We start from the raw sequence: 8,419 nt of genomic DNA on the forward strand, positions 1-8,419 counted from the left end.
CTCAGGAATTATTGAGTGAAATGGGTGGTTTTTCCACTCAGCGGACAGGAGTGGAGGAGCAGGAGCATCTGGTAGAGGAGGAGGAGGAGGAGACAGAGGACCCAGACGCACCGTGGCAGTATGCTGTGGAGATGGAGGCAGGGAGTCCCTCGCATTCCTTGGCACAAATGGCCCATAGCATGCTCGGTTGCTTGCGTAGCGACAGCCGAATAATAACCATCAGACAGAGGGATGACTTTTGGCTGTCCACCTTGTTGGACCCTCGCTACCGTTCCAAAATGGTGGCCTTTTTCACACCTGCTGAGAGGGAGGCCAAAATAAAGTACTATAAAAACCACCTATGTAGTCAGTTGGTCTCTGCCTTTCTGCGCCAACGTCCATCCTCAGACACTGTGGGCCCTGTGCGCTCGCGTTCCGCTGCCATGGCAGCAGGGGAGGGGTGGGGTGGTAGGAGCAGTGGCAGCTCCACCAGCAGCGTGGGTCCCTGTACGGCCTCCCATTGCTGCTGTCTCCATTGCCACACTCTGCCATGTGCCACTTTCAGGTCTCCTCACACTGCTGGTGGGTTCCATTTTGTCATAGGGTGCTGTATGGCCTCCCATTGCTGCTGCCTCCACCGCCACACTGTGGCTCCACACTCTGGTTTTGGCCCCGTGACTGCCCAAATGAGTGAAGTGTGCGGTGATTCTAAGATCGACGGCACTCATCTGCATGTCATACTGACTGACAGTATTATTTCTCTTCCCCAGCAGACTCCAAGGGCATTTAAATTAAAGGTACAGTGTTCTGCACTAATATAAAGGCTCTCTGAAGCCTAGAAACACCCTTTTATAAGTTAAAATCGCAGCGAATATATTCGACTCGAATCAAATTTTTTTCACGAATTCGCCGAATCAGTCGAATCGAATTTTTGAATACTTCGCTCATCTCTAGAAATAAATATGAGAATGCCTAAACATTTGTAATTGCAACAACATTCTTGGGTAAGTGGTGCATTATATGACAGAAATGCTAGATTGCCAATATTTGTGGCTATGACTGTGTGTGTGTCTCTTCCTAGAAATACACTTTATTGTGTATTTTTGGCCCAAAAGTTTGGCAACTTTCAAGTGTTGCCTACTTCAACTACTGCAATTCTTCTCATCTTCTTTCTCCCCTGTAAAGTGGTGTTGGGGGCAGACTTGGCAACTGTTTTGTCACTGCCTTTATTTGCCTGTGGGGAGGTTCTGCATGGTGCGGCGGCAGTAAACACACAAAGTCCAATTGTAGAATGCAGAACTTTTATTAATGTTAAGTCCAAAGATTCACAACAAGCCTGGTGGGAAGGTGTCCTACTGGAAAGACTCACAGAAAGTAATAGCGGTGTGTAGCAGAGCAGGTCTCAGATGTGCCAACAATTTCTGTCTTAAGGGGCGGAATGCAGCCTGGAAGGTCTGAACCCAAATGGGGCATATCCCTATCCTTTCCCTACTGGTCTGGAGCCTCTCCCTGCTGCTAATCACTGTCCTTGCCAGACAGGTGACCTGTCCCTACACTACCCACATACGAAATGCATGCCAAGCCTGGGAATCAGGGCCCTAAATAGGCTATGCTTGACCCAAGATGGCTGCCAGAAGCACATGGGGGGGGGGGGGGGGGGCGGAGAGCAGCAAATTGGATAGTTCCCCAGTGACCCAGAATACATAAAGAAACCATCTTGGTCTAAGACAAATGATATATAAAGGCACCTGCTGCCACAATCAAATCAATATATAAGGTGAAGCTACCCTCCTATAGTGACATACTGTATAAACACTCTAAAACAAAAAACGAAGGATGTGTAGGCGCTATCCCAATAAAACATAAATGTCATCACCAATTTCTTAGAAAATGATAACCCTTGTATAAATAAAGTCCAACATAACACCACGCATTATAATCTTCTGTGCTTGTATTGCCAAATCTCACAAATGTGCCACCACAATTCCCCACCTCTGCGAGAAGTGCGCACTCACCAAGAATCTAGTGACCTCTATTCTAAAGGTCAGATAGCGCTGGGCGTTAAATTGCATCCTCCAAGTCAGTATCTCCAATCTATTGTAGCTCCTCCACAGTCTCCATTATTCCTGAATTATTCCTCCAGAAAACAACAAACAAATAAGCGGAAAGGAGAAAACTATAGTGTAGTATTTTATGTGAAAAGAATATACAAGGAATACACATATAATTGTGTCTGAGATCGGCTCTGATGTAAACAGCCTGTATCAAATCACTGCAATCCCCCTCGGGATCGGCGTGCGTTCTACCAACCGGAAAGGTGTGGCCTGGACGTGTTACGTTGGACTTTATTTATATAAGGACTATCATTTTTTAAGAAATTGGTGATGACATTTATGTTTTATTGGGATAGCGCCTACACATCCTTTTTTCTTTTTTATACATAGAGGAACCATGTTACCCTTGACCCCCTCCAACTGCAATGCTGCTATGGTTGAACGTTAACTACAGTGGAGAAAATAGATGGTACATGCCTGTTACTAATTAAATTGTCAGCTTGTTGCCTGCACATTGCATCAGTTGTCCTCTTGCTGCAATATAACAATTGTCTATCTGTTGCCCATGTATTGGAGGGATTGCCAATTTTGTTTAATGAAGGATGTTTCTAATATGTTACTGTGACTAAATGTTTTGCCCATGCACTCATATTTATCCATTTGTTGTTCATGTTTTGTCTCAATGACAATGTGTAGTCATGTTTCATCATGACTGATAGTGTTGCCAGCATATTGCCACATTGCCCCTATGTATTACCTCTGTTCAGTGCTGTGGAGCCCTTTGTGGGACCAAGTCAGTACTTTTTGTTTAGCAGACTGTCTAACTACAACTGTGTCCCCTGCAAGCCTGTGACTGCAAGAACACACGGCTGAAAAAAATATTGGCCTGAATCCTAATTATTACTCTGCTTAGTTTGCTACAGTGTGGTGATGTTAGAAGCCAATTATTACAACACAATTTTCAGTTGTAAAATATAAGAATATATTCTATGGGAATACAATTAAAGAATTATGTTTTCTTTTTATGTAGTGAGAGAATGCAAGGCGGAAAAGGCAACTCAGACTTGTCTGGAATACCGTAAGTACCAGGTCACTGTAAGGTAATAATGCAATATTGTATTAAAGGGGACCTGGCATCAAAGAAATACAGAGCTCTCAACAACCCTCATGTTCCCCTCTGGAAAGGTTTCCTTGGTTACTAACAGTCGCAGTGGCAGTTGTCATGCTTACACCTAGTGCTGGTGGTCAGGGACTATAGCTGGCTCAGTGTTATTCACAAATATAAGCCCCCTTTCTCATAAGGCAAGAAGGGCTACCGATACTTGGTTGCCCCTAGGTCTTATACACAATGCTATAGTGCCTGGCTACCATGCTGGGGCAGGCGGGGGCTAAGCACAGCAAATAGGTACTTGTGGTTGGTAGACAGGCAGAGTTGGACCACTCGGTCTAGGTTCAAGGCAGACAACATTTAGAGCAGCCTTTCTTAACCTTTTCAACACAGAGGAACCCATGAAATAACTTTCTGGTCTCAGGGAACCCCTGCTAAAAATATTAGATCTACATCTCATGATACTTTGTTGCAATGATCAGTTGGAAGAATGTTCCTTACACTTGTGCTCATTGGGAAGAATTACCCCCTTATAGATAGCCAAAAAGATAAATGGTGTCAGTGGGAACTTATCTTTCCCATTGTCAGGGGACCCCTAGCAACCTCTGGAGGAACCCTAGTTGAGAAACCCCAGTCTAGAGAGTAGTTAGGGTCAAATCTGCGATCAAAAAGCAGGCAGCATTCAGTCTTCTGCCTGGGGATTGGCTGAGGCTGTAAGACTAGGCTAGTTAATAATCTGCCTCTTCCAACCCACTAAATTCTAGAACTCACTAGAAACCAGGGGGAAGAAGTTGAGCCTACAACCAGCAAGCCCAGAACAGCCAAAAGCCACCAAACTCAATTCCACTGGCTACAGAGGAACCAAAAACTAAGTTGTCCTTAATCCTACTAGCAACCTAACTAGGAGGGTGTACACTTCTATTATACTCTAATAAATAATTGTGCCAGCCCTTAAAATGTGCAAAAATGTCAAAAATAAAATGGTTGTTACATTAAAAAGTGCAGATATAATCTATTAAAAATTATATACAAATATTCAAATTGCAACCAATGGACATAAATTGTGATCTTCCAAATAAAATGAAAAAAATTGTGTAAGTTCAAAATCCAAAACATTTGTTGCGTGAATGACAGTTGATAATTCTCCACCGACATAATTTGAATTGCATGTGTAATTTTGTATATATATTTGCAATTTTTAGTGTCACAACCGTTTTGTTTTTGACATTTTGCACATTTAAAGGGCTAGCAAAACTATATATTAAAGTTTTAAGTTGTATTATCTGCTTATGGATATTTTGGATTGCTGTTGTCACCTATCACTGTTTACTATTATTAGTAGTATTATTATTGTTATTTACTGGTCTTATACCAAGCGCAGAGATTAAGGTTTTTCATTCTTTAGATTAAACCAACATTTAGCAATGTTTTTCATCAGGAAAAGAATTATGTGAGGAGAAGGCAACCCAGACAAAAGATCAAGGTCAGTACATGATTGGATTCAGCTTATGAAGATTTTCAGCATTTCAACAAGACATTTTATCAATAATTTCTCTATATTGTAGAGCATAATTTATGAATTCTACCAAGAAGAGTTAGAGCTATTGGGGTAAATTTGGAGTAGCTCCAGTGCACTACTACAAGTATTAGAACCTATAGTGTAAGCTATACAAGCAACATACACTATATTGCCAAAAGTATTGGGCCGCCGGCCTTTCCACACACATGACCTTTAATGGCCCCCCAGTCTTAGTCCATAGGGTTCAGTATTGAGTTGGCCCCGCCCTTTCCACACACATGACCTTTAATGGCCCCCCAGTCTTAGTCCGTAGGGTTCAATACTGAGTTGGCCCCGCCCTTTGCAACTCTAACAGCTTCAACTCTTCTGGGAAGGCCGTCCACAAGGTTTAGGAGGGTGTCTATGGGAAGGTTGGACCATTCTTTCAGAAGCACATTTGTCGGGGGAGGAGGCCTGGCTCACAGTCTCCGCTCTAATTCATCCCAAAGGTTTTCTATGAGGTTGAGGTCAGGACTCTGTGCAGGCCAGTCAAGTTCCTCCACCCCAAACTGGTGTGCAGTCATATTGGAACAGGAAGGGGCCAAACTCTTCCCACAAAGTTGGGAGCATGAAATTGTCCAAAATGTCTTGGTATGCTGACACTTCAAGAGTTCCCTTCACTGGAACTAGGGGGCCAAGCCCAACCCCTGAAAAACAACCCCACACCATAATCCCCCCTCCACCAAACTTTACAATTGGCACAATGCAGTCAGGCAAGTACCGTTCTCCTGGCAACTGCCAAACCCAGACACGTCCATCGGATTGCCAGACAGAGAAGCGTGATTGGTCACTCCAAAGAAGATGTCTCCTCTGCTCTAGAGTCCAGTGGCGGCGTGCTTTACACCACGGCATCTGACGGCTTGCATTGCACTTGGTGATGGAAGGCTTGGATGCAGCTGCTCGGCCATGGAAACCCATTCCATGAAGCTCTCTACGCACTGTTGTTGAGCTCATCTGAAGGCCACATCAAGTTTGGAGGTCTTTAGCTATTGACTCTGCAGACAGTTGGTGACTTCTGTGCGCTTCAGCATGCGCTGACCCCGCCCTGTCATGTGACGTGGCCTACCACTTGCTGTTGTTCCCAGTTACATCCACTTTTAGTAGTAAATCAACCCCATGGTGCAGCTGTGCATGGGAGCCAATCGGCTTCTAACTTCAGCTTGTTCAATGAAGCTTTGACAATAAATCCTGGAAGCTGATTGGTTTCTATGCAGAACTGCACCAGATTTTGCACCCTCCAGTTTCAGTAAATCAACCCCATAATGTCAGCACCAATTGTTAAGCATAAATTCAATTACATTGCTCCATATTTTACATTTTTTAATCTTTGGTCATAATTTTACATTTCTACACCCTTTTTCTTAATATGATTTCTGTAACATCACTTTGCAGACTTAGACTCCATGTACACTGCAGCTGATAAACTCACGTTTAGGATCTTTTCTGCGTATTTTTCAGCAGCCCCTGAACTCTCCCTAATGTCTTCCTATGTGTCCATGTACACATCGTCCTTTACAGGCAGTTGAGTTTACAGTCGTTTATTTGAAGGCACCAAACTTGCGTTCAGGAGTAGATTTTATCAGCGTTTCAAACGCCAACCGCTTGTAAACGCAGCTAACCGTGTTTATAAGCGTTTGCAGAATTTTTTTAACTCTTCCATTTCCAGATGCTGTCCGGAGCCTTTTTTTCATCATGAAAAATGCATGCAAAACACTCAAATGGGCCCGGTACACCATACTTTGAGGTTTCACATGAAAAAAATATGTTAGACACTGCTGAAATAATTTCTGCACAGAAATGAGCCGGAACATCCAAACACCACCTTGTAATAATGCCTTTATGCCTCTATTAACAGTCACTGTTTTGAGTTAGTCTGGCTTGCCCATGGTGAGGAAGTGTAGTGGTGTAGTTATCCCAAAACCAAGCTTAGAGCCATATGGATGCCGCTTTCACCTTTCACCACTTGGCAGGTCCATTACTCAGTACACAATGATCCAGAACACAAATCCCAGCTTACTGATGCAGCCTTGCCATTAGCCACAGAGGGTTGCCTGATGCCACCTTGTTGCCACAGGCTCTGACAGGTGATAATTGTGAGAGCAATTTGTTTTTACAATACATGCATGTATTTTTCTTAATGCACTAGACTGCTGCAGACATTTCTTTTTATTGTATCTTTGTACACCTAATAGACTTCCCAAATCTATGTTCAAGGTGCTGCATGATCCTACATACTCCTAGAAAGATATCTCTCAGTGACTAACAAAATGCATGAGTTCCCTATAAAAATCCATACTAGACCCTAAATCTAATACATTGTACCCCTACACATATATACTGTGTGAGTGTATGTATATCCAGTGGGGCAAAAAAGTATTTAGTCAGCCACCAATTGTGCAAGTTCTCCCACTTAAAAAGATGAGAGGCCTGTAATTGTAGGTGTCCAAATACTTATTTTCCACCATAATTTGCAAATAAATTCTTTCCAAATCAGCCAATGTGATTGTCTGGATGGTTTTTCTCATTTTGTCTCTCATAGTTGAGGTCTACCTATGATGCCAATTACAGGCCTCTCTCATTTTTTTAAGTGGGAGAACTTGCACAATTGGTGGCTGACTAAATACTTTTTTGCCCCACTGTATACAGTATAAATATATATATATATATATATATATATATATATATATATATATATACAAAGATGTCACCTAAAAAGGAACACACCCAAATGTTTGACAAATGTTTACTAAGAACAATATTTTTAAAATGATCCTTGTTGCAAATCCATTATCAGTCATGATGCCCGCTACCTGTCAAATCACAAAAAAAAGAAAAATGAAAACCCTGCCCACATGACTTGATCCTGATGCTACTCCAGTCAAGCTGTCATCAGCTATATACGGAAAGGGGCAGGAATAGTAGTGACATTATTGATCAAATATGGCCAGTGGTGATGGCACTGCTATCCTTGCCCCTTTGCTTATGTGGCAGGAATTCCTGGTGACTTCAGTGGTTCCTGGGGACAAGGCAGGTGCAAATACCCACTGTTCCATTTGAAACCAGCGACAGTGGGAAGTTGTCATATATAGAAACAGTAGACATACCACTTCTATACATGATGATAAACTATTGATGAACAGGAGGTCAGAAGGACTAACATGTGAAATGTGGACATTACACTGAACGGCTGAACAGACAAAGCTCATCCTTAATCTTTACTATGCAGTTCAGTTTTGTTTCCAAATCAATAGAAAAGATGTCCTAGAAATGAAAGGGATCCAGCATACTGTAGGACCTCAGCTATGATGAATGATTAAGTAAAATACACAAATTTACTTTAGAGAGGAGGAGCTTAAAAGGAGAAATGATTGCTATCTACGAATCAATGGAGACTGTAAAACCTGTAGCAACCTGGGTAAACCTAGATCCCTGACAAGAACACATGGACACAATCTAAGACTGGAGGAAAGGAGTCCTATCCTTATATTGTGGAAAGGAGCTCTGGTACAGCTTCCACTGAGCCTATGGTTAGCCAATCAGTTGCGCCATTTTCTGCAGTCAATCCTAGATTCAGACCTCTATACCAGACCAATGACTACCTTTCAATGATTGTGCAACTAAACTGAGTTCACACCCCATCTGCTTTTCATACCAAACAGAATGCTGAAAGCACCTATGGTGGACTCTGTACTGCCATACATTCACAAATGGGAAACAGAC

This window comes from Staurois parvus, unplaced genomic scaffold, assembly GCF_062004578.1.
Source record: "Staurois parvus isolate SC_StPar_1 unplaced genomic scaffold, SC_StPar_1.0 ptg001042l, whole genome shotgun sequence".
NCBI classification, from domain to species: domain Eukaryota; kingdom Metazoa; phylum Chordata; class Amphibia; order Anura; family Ranidae; genus Staurois; species Staurois parvus.